We start from the raw sequence: 13,701 nt of genomic DNA on the forward strand, positions 1-13,701 counted from the left end.
CTGTCACTCCACATCAATCTTCTACTCTTTATTTCCAGTCAAGTGGCTGGGCTTGTAGCTCGGTGGTAGAGCACTTGCCAAGCAAGCAAGAAGGCCCTAGGTTCCACTTCTTCCACCACCTAAAAAGTTGGGAGGTAGAGGCAGAGTTCAAGATCATTTTCAGGTACATACAGAGTTGAACGCTAGCCTGGGATACGTGAACTCTTGTCTCAAAAAAGGAAAAAGAGAGCAAAGTAAGAAAGGAAAGGAAAAAAAAATTGAAACCCCAAACCAACTAACCAAAGACAAACTCAAAAAAAAAAAAAAAAAAATCCATTTATTACCAACCTAGCAACCTTGGGCCATAGGGCCCCTCTACATACGGCCGCCTTTCGCGTGCCAAAGACGAACCGAGACATAGGCAGCATCCGAGGTACAATCCCTCCCTTAGAGCCCCGCTGTTCCCCACGTCCATCTTCCCTCTCTGGGGAGCTAAGGCTCCCAGCCTCGGGACAGCTTTCCTTCCTCCACCCACTCCTCGCTGTTGCCGAGCGCCTCCTCCTCCCGTCCTCTCCCCGCCCACAGCTACGTCCCTTCCCGGCCGCCGTAGCGCGAGCGACGCGGGAGTTCGGCAGCCGCGTCGCCTAGGCAACGGCTCGGCGGCGGGCATCGGGCGCCAGGCGGCCCCGGGGAGGCGCTCGCGCCGGCGGCCCGGGCTCCGCGAGGGCGACGAGGCGGCAGGTAAGCGGCGGCAGAGCGGGCGGGCGCGGCTCGGAGAGGAGCGGTCCGCCAGGCGACCGGCGGGGGACGGGCCGCGAGGGCGCCGGGCAAGGACGGAGGGCTGGACTTTGTCCCCTGGGCCCCGGAGCGGGCGCCTGCGACGCCCTCCGACCCCGGCCGGGTTCGCCGCGTTCCGGTGGGTGCGCTCTCGGCTTTTTTCCTGACGCATCCCTTGAGGCTCATTGGAAAGTTTTCTTTTTAAATAACATTTTCTTTTTTAAAAAGCTCCTTTTCTATGAGGGTTGGTCGTCGAGTAACTAGGAACTGAAGAGAACGTATGCGTGTGCCGCTCTTCGGGGGACCGTCGAGGTTGGACTTATTCCTGTGTCAGTTTTCTCACCTGCACAATGGGGTTATAATGGTAACACCTGTCTTATAAGATGATCACAGGTGTCTTGATATGAAAAATCCTCGATACGTGGGAGCTTTCCTTGATGTTCTTGCTGCGAGGAACATCATTGAGGATTTATTGAGAACCAGGGCCCGGGCTGATCGCCAGCCGTTAAAAAAAAAAAAAAAAAAAAAAAAGTGAACGAGACATCTTGTCCTTAGGGAACTCCACTCCTGTCCGTAGGAAACAGATCTATGAACAGGAATTTGGTGTAATTTGAGCTGTGGTTTTGCGCGTACAGGAAACTGAAAGCAGAGAGGGCAGTTGTAGACCTTCAGAGGGCAGAGTGGTGGTCCCTAGGGGATCACACAAGAAGGTTCCTCCCGAAAGGAGAGATGAAGCTTGCCGGTGTGTTGGCCAGGAGACAGCCCTGAGGAGACAGCCTGACTTGTAGAGAATCTCTCAAGAATTTCAGGCGATCTCTTTCAGAGAATCGGAAAGGTAGAAATAGTCTTGATTTGATGTTTGAGAAAGAAGACTCTGCTCTTCCTGACAGGCTTTTTTGGGGGGTGGTGGTGGTGGTAAAGGAAGTTAGGATTTTATTTTTGGGGCCTTCAGGAGATTGCTTGTTTTATACAGGGTCTTAGGGCCTCCAGGCTGGCCTTGATACTGCTCTGTAGCTGAGGCTAGCCTTGAACTCCTAATCCTGTGTCTCCACCTCCTGAGTTCTAGGATACAGGTGTGAGCTGGCAGAGGATTCTAATCAGTAGGTGAGTGTGCTTGATCCCTCACCCTCTCTGGTCTCATCACTCTTATTTTTGTATGATTTTTTTGAGGCAGGGTCTCACTGTATGGTTCTGACTGTCCTGGATCTCACTCTGTAGACCAGGCTGTCCTCAAACTCTGTAGACCAGGCTGTCCTCAAACTCAGAGATCCGCCTGCCTCTGCCTCCCGAGTGCTGGGATTAAGGGCGTGCGCCCGGCAGTCTCATCACTCTTATTTTTCCCTTTGCAGCCATTTATTTATGGTGATTCAAAAACCAGATACAGAATATTGTCATAGACTTTTTTCATTATTGAAATTAAATACCCAAGACTGGGTAGCTTTTCTGACCATGGCCTTTTTATAGCAAAGTCCTGAGGTGGCTCAGAGTGTTGCGTATTACAAGATGGGGAGTTTGAGGAGTCCCCTTTTTGTGGTGCTGGAGGTCAAAGAGACAGACCTTGCCTATATGAAGCAGGTGTTCTGTCTCTGAGCTGCCTCCTTGACCTTCTCGCACAGAGTCCTAGTACTCAGTCACAAGAACTTAATGACCTTATCTAATAATGTTGATTCCCCCCCAAAGGTCCCACCCTTAGACACTGAAATCAGACAGTTTCCAATCTCCTCACCTGCCACCCCACAGTGGAGGTGAAATTTCAACACATGAACCCTTGGGAGATACATGCAAGCCACAGCAAGTACGAGGTGCCGGGCACTGTGCGGTACTAAGAGGAGAAAGCTGGTCCTCATCGTGGTGATGAGAGCTTAGGGAGGAAGTGATGCCCCTGACAAGTGCCTGAGTGATGGGAGGCATTAATGGAGTCCTCTGGGCAGGTGAATACAGTCCAGTTTGGAGGCTTGGGGAGGGAGTAGTGTGAGTTAGCGCTATCTGGAGAGCTGGTAAGAATGGTAAAGGGACAGTATTCCAAACACATTCAAAAGCAATGTTACAGAGCCCTGCATGGTGGCACCTGCCTGTCTTCCCAGCACTTGGGAGGTGGAGGCAGGAGGACCAAGAGTTTAACTGGCTACATACAAGTTCAAGGCTAGGCTGGGCAGAGTGAAACCTTGTTTTAACGTATACATATTCACACACAGGCTCATTAGTTTGTTTATTTTGAGACAAGGTCTTACTGTGTAATTAACCCTGTTTGGCCTGGAACTGGCTTTATAGGCCAAGCTGGCCTAAACCCCACAGAGATTCATCTGCTTCTGCCTCCAGAGTATTAGGATTCAAGGCATGCCACCACACCTGGAAATATTAGTTTATTTATGGTAGTGAAAGCTGTTCGCTACAACTGGAAGTGGAATATCAATACTGAGCAGTTGTGGTGGCCCCCACCTGTAATCCTAGCACTCAGGAGGCTGACGCAGGAGGATCAGGAAGGAGATTTAAAAAGGGCCCAGATCTGAGGGTTGCTGCTTTGCACACTCTTGGAAGAACTGTTCACTTAGGTGACACCAAGAAGAAATGGCTCTGGAAGAGGAAACCAAGAGAGTGTGGTAATGAAGGCCCAAGGCGGAGGTCAGCTTTGCTAGATGCCGCCGAGTAGCAAGTAGGAGAAGTTAGGGCTAGAATGTGCCAACTGAGGAAATAAGTTCCGGGGGTCACTGGGGACCTGACTGAGCAGATGTGGTGAGTGGCGGGGGCGGAATCTATAATGTCCCAGCCTCCAAAGGTTTGGTGTGATGGATCAGTAGGACGAGGTGAGAGTGGGACGTGAGAAGACAGTGTAGGCAGCTCCGAGAAGACTGGCTGGGGAGGGAGGGGAGGCTGGGGAGCGATCGAGGAGTAGGGGAAGGTTTTTTTTTCGTTTTTCAATAAAGCATGGGAGAGCTTCAATGCAGTTGGCATAGAGCTGGTGGGAGGGGAAGGCTGAGAAGACATGGGAGCGGAAGGGGAAACCGATAGCACAACTTTCTCTGGAAGGTAGGAGTGCCTGGGCTCAGGGAGCGGGTTGTTGCCAGCAGACTGCACAGGTGGAAGGCAGGCAGCAAGCTCAGCCAACAGATGTCAGTGTGGACAGCAAGCCGGCTCTCGTTGTTGGCAGATTGCGGGCCTTTTCGAGCCAGGATCATACTAAGTAAGCACTTCTCTCAAGATATTAAGTGCTACTCTCAGTATAACCTGTTCTTTTGGTGGGGTGGGTTGCTGCGGCTGAGGGCCTTGAGTGTTCTAGGCAAGCAGTCTACAACCCTACAACCCTTCAGTAAACAATCTTTTTTTTTTTTGAGACAGTGTTTCTCTGTGTAGCTTTGGAGCCTATCCTGGAACTCACTTTGGAGACCAGGCTGGCCTTGAACTCACAGAGATCCGCCTGACTCTGCCTCCCCAGTGCTGGGATTAAAAGAGTGCGCCACCACGCCTGGCTATAAACACCTTGTGAGACAAGCCCTTTTATGATCTCCAGTTTATGGATGAAAACTATGGTTACATGTTTACCTGAAATCTCATTATATATTTGGGTCCTGTGTTTCAGTTTGCTGGGCTTTTAATCTGTGTGTGTGAGTGGGTGCTCGCATGCCTGTGTGTGTGTAGGTGTGGTGTTCTGATCTATCACTCTTAATCTTTCACTGAACCTAGAGTCAGGCTGGCAGTCAGCCAGGCTCGGGGATTCCCTTTCTCTATCTACCGTAGTGCTGGGGTTACAGGCATACACAGTCTTACCTGCACTTTATATGTGTGTATATATGTACCTGAGTGTTTGTATGTGCACCACGTGCATGCAGGAGCCCTGGGAACTGGAGCCACCATGTGGGTGCTGAGAATCAAGCCTGGGTCCTCGGTAATAGGTAATAGTAGCAACTGGTCTTAACCTAGAGCATTTCTCAGCCCACCCCATCTTTTTATGTGGGTGCTGGGGATTCAAACTCAGGTCCTCATGCTTGTTCAGCAAGTGCTCTTACTGAGCATCTTCCTAGCCCAGAGCTTTTACTCTTGGTCACTACCTAGATGGTGTAGTTCTATACCTTCCATATTATGTGCTGAGAAAACTCAAGAGATAACTTAAAAATACTAAATATTAACTAAATAATAACTTAAATATACTAAGATTAACTGAGCAAACAGCTACAAGAGAGAGAGCAGGCCACACCCCCTTCTCTTTCTCCTTTTCTTCTTTTGATGCCAGGAATTGAACCCAGTTCCTCAAGCATGTTAACCACCTGCTCTGCCACTGAGCCGCACCTTCACCTCCCAAAGGCAATAGCCTTATAATAGCAGTAATAATCAGAAATGTAATTGTAGGAGAAATGGCAATAGCCACATAAAAGACACATGCTAAACAATATACTTAGGCACGCTGTGCCTAACAACATAGGATAAAGTTGATTGAGAGGTGGGAGGACCAAATGAGAATGGACGGTAGGACAAGGAGGTGGCTTTCCCAGGGAAAATTAAGGGCATTGGTACCTCAAAGGGGGCAAGCGGAAGCCGGTACCAGTAGTAAGACATCATCAGGAAGTCTGCAGAGATGTTGCTGTGGTGGTTTATGATGTCAAAAAGCTGGAAACAGACATGTGATGGGCAATTCAGTCATAAAAACAGAACTAGGTGGCAGTTATGTACACTTGAAAGATATCTGCACCGTGTGATTAGGTGTAAGAGGCAGACTCTAACACAGTAGCTTCTAATTTTTTTGAGGAAAAAAATTTTTGTTTGTTTTTTTAATTATTTATTTTTATTTCATGTGTACTGGTGTTTTGCCTGCATGTATATCTGTGTGAGGGTGTCAGATCTTGGAGTTACAGACAATTGTGAGCTGCTATGTGGGTGCTGGGAATTGAACTCAGGTCCTTTGGAAGAACAGCCAGTTCTCCTAACCACTGAGCCATCTCTCCAGCCCCCATGTTTATTTATTTTTTTTTTTTTTGAGACAGGGTTTCTCTGTAGTTTTGGTGCTTTTCCTGGATCTCGCTCTGTAGACCAGGCTGGCCTCGAACTCACAGAGATCCGCCTGACTCTGCCTCCCCAGTGCTGGAATTAAAGGTGTGCGCCGCCACCGCCACCGCCACCGCCACCGCCACCGCCACCACCTGGCTTGAAAAAATATTTTTTTGAGAAAAATACATATGTAGGAAAAGTTTCTGGAAATATTAGTTCTTGTTTGTTTATTTGTTTTGTGTTTGAGATGGGGTCTCACTATGCCACCTGACTGGCCTGGGACTTGCTATATAGACTAGGCTGGCTTCTGCCAGTTCTGCCTGCCTCTGCCTCATTTTTTTGTTTGTTTGTTTTTTTCTTTTCAAGAGAGGGTCTCACTGTGTAGCCCTGGCTATTCTGGAACTCACTCTGTAGACCAGGCTGGCCTCAAATTCAGAGATCTGCCTGCCTCTGTCTCTGAGTGCTGGGATTAAAGGCATGCGCCACTATGCTGGCCTTGCCTCTGTCTCTTGAATGCTGGGATCAAAGGTGTGCATCACCAGCTTAAATATTAGTTCTTTAAAAAGAATGTTTTTAGGGGTTGGGGATTTAGCTCAGTGGTAGAGTGCTTGCCTAGTAAGTACAAGGCCCTGGGTTTGGTCCTCAGCTCCAGAAGAAAAAAAAAAGTTTTTAAGGGGCTGGAGAGATCGCTCAGTGGTTAAGAGCACTGGCTGCTCTTCCACACGACCCGGGTTCAATTCTCAGCACCACATGGCTGTTAGCAACTGTCTGTAACTCCAAGATCTGACACTCTCAAACAGACATACATATAGGCAAAATAACAATGCACATAAAATAAAAATAAATAAATTATATTTTTAAAATGTTTTTAAGGTTTATTTGTGGTAAAGGACACATAAAATCTATCATTTTCTCATAACCGTTTTAGAATATAGGTTTTAATAATGTTAAATATGTTTGCATTGTTGTTTAACCAGTTTTGCAAAACTCAAGATTTATTTATTATTTTTAATTTCACGTATATAGCTGGGCAGTAGTGACACACACCTTTAATCCTAGTACTTGGGAGGCAGAGACAGGAGGATCTTGTGAGTTTGAGACTAGCCTGGTCTACATAGTGAATTCCAGGACAGCCAGAGCTACACAGTGAGACCCTGTCTACAAAAAACAAAAACAAAAACAAATCCATAATTTTTCTTTTTCTTTTTTCTTTCGTTCTTTTTCTTTTCTTTTTTTTTTTTTTTTTGGTTTTTTGAGACAGAGTTTCTAGTGTAAAAGCTGTCCTGGTCACTGTGTAGACCAGGCTGGCCTTGAACTCCCAGAGATCTGCCTGCCTCTGCCTGCTAAGTGCTGGGATTAAAGTTGTGGCCCACTACCATAAATCTTTAAAAAAAAAAAAAAAAAAAGGAAAGAAAGAAAGAAAGAAAAGAAAAAGAATTTTCAGGGTCTGGATGACCTCAGCCTATCACTTTCTCTGTTCCACAACCCGAGATCTGCTTCAGAGCATTCTGGAAGGAGCTGGCTGCCATGCTGGCCTTTGTAAATAACTCAACACTTTGAATTTCTGAAAGATGCAAGTCTATACTCTCATTTTGTCCTTGAAGCAGCTCCATGAGGTGGGCAAAGATCATGCTCCTTTTCAGAGGGGAAACTAAAGGTGAGGATTCAGGAGACCCCTTCTGGAATCTGTGTCCTCGAAGTCCTGGGGTGTAATATCTGAGCTTTCCTATGTAGTTCCTGTAGTTTTGTCCTCCCTCCTTCTTTCCTTCCCACCTTTTCCTCGCAGATTGAAACCAGGTCTAGGCAAATGATACAATGCTGAGCAATAAATCCCCTCCGCCCTGGTGCCATGCTTCTTTTGACACAGTCTAGCCCAGACCAGTCATGAATTCCCACTGAGTAGGGATGATGACTCTGACCTTCTGAGCCTACAGGTGTGCTCCACCACGCACAGGTTCCGCTGGGGGCCACACTCAGGGCCTCAAGCGTGCTGTGCCAGACAAGCAAGCACACTGCCAACTGAGCCATGCCCAAGCCCCTGTTCTTCAAAGACTTTAGGAGACATGTTACAAAAACCTTTTAGAAAAAGGGAGTTACAGCAGTCCTGTCTTGCTCCTTTCATGATCACAGTCTCTCCACCAGGGTTCCCAGCTTTTCTCTTCACATCGATTCTTGGAGAAACTGCTCAAAGATGGCAGCATCTGTGATTCTGTTCTTTAACATAGTAGGTGCAGTCAAGGGTGCACTTAAAGAAAATCTTTGCTTTATACTTTGACAATTTTATAAATGTATGGCTGTGTTTGTGTGTGTGTGTGTAACCAGAGTCCAGTTAGTGCTGCCTGATGGGATGTTGACTGAGTATGTAGGGCACGTGCATTTATCCACAGCTGTAGTGAGTTCCTGTCTATAAAAGCCTTGTTATGTCCAGAAGACAACACTTCACAACACTCCTCCCCACCCTCTGCTCATCATTCTCCCCCCCCCCTTCTGCAGTGTTCTCAAGCCTTGGGCGTGGGGAGTATGATACAGATGTCCCATTTAGGGCTCAGTACTCGTGGTGGTCACTTGTTCTCAGCATTTTGACAGTTATGACTCACTTCATTAACCACTGCCTAGTGCAGGAAGAGCAACACAGATGTATAGATAGAAATATTTAGAAGGCAGTTTGACAACATGAAAAATTTAGCGAACATGACAACAGTAGCTTCCCCTCTAGGGCCTATGATGTCTCCACCCATGGCCTTTTGACAGGTTTATAGTCCCAGGCGTGAACTCCCTCCTGGGGAGCAGGCCTCAAGTCCAAGCAGAGAGTGGCTGGTCACCTCCGTAATGGTCATTGCGCTGGTTGGTGTTGTAGTATGCAGGGTCTGGTGCTGGGTGAAATCATTACTGTCGTTTCTTCTCCAGCAGCCTGGATAGCACTGTCTGGCACGAGAACTCTAGAAAGACAAAGAATAGCAAGCACTCTTAACTGAGCATCGCTAGACCCCTTACCCATAAATCTTAAAGAAAAAGTCAGCTGAGGAGGTGGCTCAGTGGGTAGAGTGCTTGCCTGGTAGGATTGAGGACCTTAGTGCAGTCGGTCCCTAGCACCCGTGTCAAAGTTAGAGATGACCGTGTATGTCTCTAATCTCAGCTCTAAGGAGTGGAGACAGGAGGGGCTTGCTGGCCAGCCAGTCAAGCTGAATTGGCATGTTCCAGGGTCTTTTAAAGAACCTTTTTTTTTTTGGTGGTTTTTCGAGACAGGGTTTCTGTGTGTGTGGCTTGCTGGAACTCGCTCTCTGTAAACCAGACTGGACCCAAATTCACAGATCCACTTCCCTCTGCCTCCTGAGTGCTGAGATTAAAGCTATGTGCCACCACACGCCTTCCGGCTTCTGCATGTGTGAGCACCTATGTGTGTACACACATATTTACACATGCATGCGTACACACACATCTTCTCTAATTCGTATTTTGATCCTGAGACTGCAGAAGAACCCTAAACCTCCACCCCAGGAGCCACCATAATACCATAAAAGAGAATGTGGCTTTCCAGACCTGACTTGCTTTTGCATTTAGCGTCCTTTCTTTTGTGAGCCACTTACTGAATTTAAATAATGCTTAATACGTCGAAAAGTTTGGACTGTCCTGGAAAGTTCTGTATAATGGAATTTCCTTCTTTTTCTGACTCTTGTAGCGCTTTGAACTTTTCTTTTTATAGCATTTCTCATGACTAGTCCCTTGCATAATTACTTTTCAAAGCAGTACTTGGGTGTTCGTTATTAAATTCTTAGCTTGGTGAGGACAGGAGTCCCTCACTGGACCTTTACCTAGCCTTACACATAATTGGGTTCGTCTTTGTTGTTGGAACTAGTGGATGAATCAGTGCCCCTTTCTTTTACTGCTGAGCCCCCTTCAGTTACACTGTCTTAGGAATTCACTGTTAGTGGAGGCTGGTCATCTGGCCTCTTCAGTGGGTCAGATTCCGTGTTAGGGGAAAACCCATAAATGTTTAAAAGGTAATTTCAAACCTAAACCAAAGAAGAGCAAATGGTATAAAGCAATCCTATTACCCACCATCCAGCATTAATAATTACTAGTATTTAAGAATGACTTAAGATTTGAGATGAAGGTAAAGAACATAGGGTCTTAGGGTAAGACCCTTTGATTTTCTGGGGAGATGCAGGGCGTGTAAGATGAGCGGAGTAGACAAAGAGGAGCTGGTGACCCACAGACAGGCCACCCAGCCTTAGTGAGGGGTTATTGTGAGCACTGTATGAGTGGGCATATGGAAGTGTAAAGAACAGTGCCCACGGTGTGGTGAGTGTGACTTAGGTGCCACTGCTGCTGTGGGCATCATGCTCATCACTGCACAGCAGGAGAAAGGCAAGTGTGGCAGCTGAGGCACCCAGCTAGTGACCTGGGGGGCCGTCCTTTCCCAGCTGTAGTTCTCGTCATAGGAGAATGGGGCTACTAAAGTGTCTAACCTACCTAACCCATAGAGCATCACAGGTTATACACGTAAATATATTTCTGAATTAACTTTAAGGATAATTTTCCAGAGTATTCTGACTAGAGGGAATCATATTCCTGGAATGTTTTGGGGTAATAAGCTAGTGCCTTACATGGCTTTTTTCATTCTGAGACTTCATGATCTTCACCCCTAGATCCACTTGTCAGCCCAGCAAATAAATCTTATAACACAATAAGTGCTTTTCCATTTGCAAAAAAGGTATCTTTTATTTTATTTTGAGATAGGGTCACTCTATGGATCCTTGGTTGGTCTGATACTTGCTATGTAGACCAGGCTAGTCTCAGTGTGTGGCAGTCTTCCTGCCTCAGCTTCCTGGGTGCTGGAATTACAGGCATACACTGCCATGCCTGATTAAAATGTTTGTTTGTTTTCATTACTTTTTAATACAGATTCTTACTATGTAGCCCTGGTTAGCTTCCAACTTAGAGATCTGCCTACCTGCCTCTGCCACCGAGTGCTAAGATGAAAGATGTGTGCCACCAAAGCCCTGCTAAAACATTTATTTCTAAAGCATGAAAACAGTTTCATTTTATAGCTCCGTATGTGCACTGGAGTTGAAATTCTTACCAACCTACTTGATAAAATCAGTTTCCTAAGGAGCCTTTGGCTAAGGGCAGTGCTGGGAAACTTCTGTAGCAGAATCTCTTTTACAGTCTTTGAAATATAAACAGTGTCCTTAAGGTCAGCTTTCTCACAGCCATTTGTCAACTCCTAATTAAAGATAGCTCCATGACCCTCAGATTACTGCATTACTTTTCCCAAAGCCAGGATTTCTGGAGAAAAATCAGTCCTTTATTTTTCTTTTAAATGAAAATTGAGTTTTAAACTGACTGCCTTCTCCTCAGTGCTACAAAGAATTCTGATTATGCAGAACATTCTTCCAAAACAGAAACAGACTTATCTGTCCAGATAAAATTTGATTCTGTGGGAAGAGAAATGGACTACCCTGATGGTTCTAATAAACGTCCGCAGTGTTTGTTTGGACAGGACAGTGAGCTGTCACATCCCCTGGTTCCAGAAACCCAGGCCAGAAAGTCAATGCACTAGACCCAAATTCTCAGGAAGTCTTAAAACTTCAATATTTCCTTTAAAACAAACCAACTAGTTGCCATTTAGGCTTTACTCTTTAAATATTGGACGGTTGTTTTTGATAGCATAAGTTGGCTGCATTTGTGGTTCATACCATCACATGATTTATAAACTTCAAGGAGATTAAGCCCCAACTTTATAATCCCCAAACCCCAAACAAATATAAGAGCACTGCCCTAAAGCCACCATTAACCTCACTGGCATGTTGAACTCTTCCTTCCCTCCCCCCTTATACACACCGACTTCTTTTTCCTGTGTTTTCAATGTATTTGGTTGATGCTTCTTTTCAAGGGAGCTGGCACAAATCCTCTCTGTTCACCTTCTAGCCAGCGTCTTACTAGAAGGTGCGTTGCTTCTAGTTCAGTCTTCCTTTCCAGTGGCTTGGTTGGTTTGCTTTCGACACAGGATCTTCTTACCTAGCCCATACCGGCCTTGAACTTGTGATCCCCCTCCTTCCTCTTCTCCCCATGTATTGGCATTACAGGTGCATGCCAGCATGCCTGGTACGTGCACATGTGTGCGTGCTGCCACAAGTGTGTGGAAGTAGGAGGACAGTCTTGACCAGGGATGCTGGTCTTTGTCTTCCATCTGGTTTGAAGCAGAGTCTCTGTCATTTGCTGCTGTATGTGCAAGGCTAGGTGGCCTGTGAACTTCTGGGGATTCTCCTGTCTCGGCCCCATCTCTGTGTAGAGCACTGAGATTCTGGATGGGTTCTGTGGAATCAAACTCAGGTCCTCACACATGTATGTAGCTAGCTTTCTACCCACTGAGCCAGCTCTCCGGCCCTGGCTTGATTTTCATTATTTTGAGAGCACTATTCTTTCTTCTGAATTATTGTCTCTTTCAATAGATCTAAACGGATTCCTTGATCTTACTTGTTAATCATTGAAAAGTGAAATTGTTACTAGGCTATTTTTATTTTTTATTTTTTTAAGACAGGCTCTTAGGCAGCCCATGCTAACTTTGAACTCTCCTTGTATCAGAGGATAACAACACTGAACAGTATTCATAGTTTGGGAAGGGCCCTGGTGGTGGGTGAGACATGGAGCAGTTCTTTGTCCAGTAGTCAGCTTTATCACACTTGAAGCAAGATCCAGGTAGAATCCATTGCTGCCCATCTTCTTTGGAGACAGCCTTAGCAGCTGCTACCAGAATCTGGTATTTCTGCTTATCAGAAGAAGGCTTTTTTTTTTTTTTTTTTTTTTTTTTGGTTTTTAAAGACAGAGACAGGGTTTCTCTATGCAGCTTTTGGAGCCTATCCTGGAACTCAACTCTGTAGACCAAGCCGGCCTTGAACTCACAGAGATCCACCTGCCTCTGCCTCCCGAGTGCTGGGATTAAAGGCGTGCGCCACCAAAGCCAGTGAAAAGAAGATTCTTTAGCATTAAAATTAAACTTTAAACCATAAAACAGCACACAGGGGGACTGGTAACCTTGTTTTTCTGATTTTTTTACAGTGTGCTTTTACAGAATATCACAGTTTTTTATATGACTCAGTCTATAGAAATAGCGAAAGCTTAACAAAGTTAGCAAAGACATGGAGGCTAGACAGACATCTTTAAGTCAGTTTCTCTTAGCCTGAATGGACCTGAGGAATTTATAAACCTTAATCATAAAACATACATTGTTTAAGTGCCTAGACATATATCTCTAAGTCAGATTTTATTATCCTGAGTAGACCTTTACAACCTTAGGAATTTATAAACCTTATTCATCAATCATTTGTTGATTTGTCCTATTTTTCACAAACAAGAATTGAATCCAAGTTACATATGTGTAGTAGTATGCTGTAGCAGATGTATTTTTTTAAACAAGAATTCAAGTTACATACAAGCATGCTGTAGCAAATTAAGATTACCTATGTATAGATTTTAAACTTCAATTTTTTACAAGTTTTTTGTTTGTTTGTTTGTTTTTTGTTTTTTGTTTTTCGAGACAGAGTTTCTCTGTGTAGCTTTGTGCCTTTCCTGGAACTCACTTTGTAGACCAGGCTGGCCTCAAACTCACAGAGATCCGCCTGCCTCTGCCTCTCGAGTGCTGGGATTAAAGGCGTGCGCCACCAACCGCCTGGCACAAGTTTTAAGATAACTTTTTGTTATAGATTTTACAGATTTTACACCACACCCAATGAATTTACAAATCCTGAGATAAAAGAAAGTTTATACTTTAGCAAAAGTTTTAGAGATTGAAGAGAGCGCGAGTATTTAGAGGAATATGAAATAAGCAGTAATCCTTTGGGGAATTGTTTACTCTTTGGTTGTTTTAAAGCACATGGTGTCTTGGCTGGGTGGGTGGGGTGTTCTGTTTCGTTCTTTCTGTCACAGTCACGTGCCCACACCCAGGACAGATATGTGGAGGAA

General features: G+C 45.5%; 1 protein-coding gene across 4 annotated transcripts in view; it reads left to right on the forward strand.

Annotated features, from left to right (window-relative positions):
- The first annotated feature begins 618 nt into the window (after positions 1-618).
- Pkig (cAMP-dependent protein kinase inhibitor gamma) overlaps positions 619-13,701 on the forward strand; it is a 77,308-nt gene continuing 64,225 nt past the window's right edge. For 2 of the 4 annotated variants that reach the window (XM_037205525.1, XM_028868428.2), the window contains exon 1: positions 619-720. The gene's annotated coding sequence lies outside the window, so the exon portion shown is untranslated. Of the gene's footprint in view, positions 721-815; positions 896-13,701 lie in introns of those variants that run through there. The other 2 variants (XM_037205528.1, XM_037205526.1) reach the window with 2 other exon arrangements.

This window comes from Peromyscus leucopus, chromosome 4 (genome assembly GCF_004664715.2).
Source record: "Peromyscus leucopus breed LL Stock chromosome 4, UCI_PerLeu_2.1, whole genome shotgun sequence".
Classification (NCBI taxonomy): Eukaryota; Metazoa; Chordata; class Mammalia; order Rodentia; family Cricetidae; genus Peromyscus; species Peromyscus leucopus.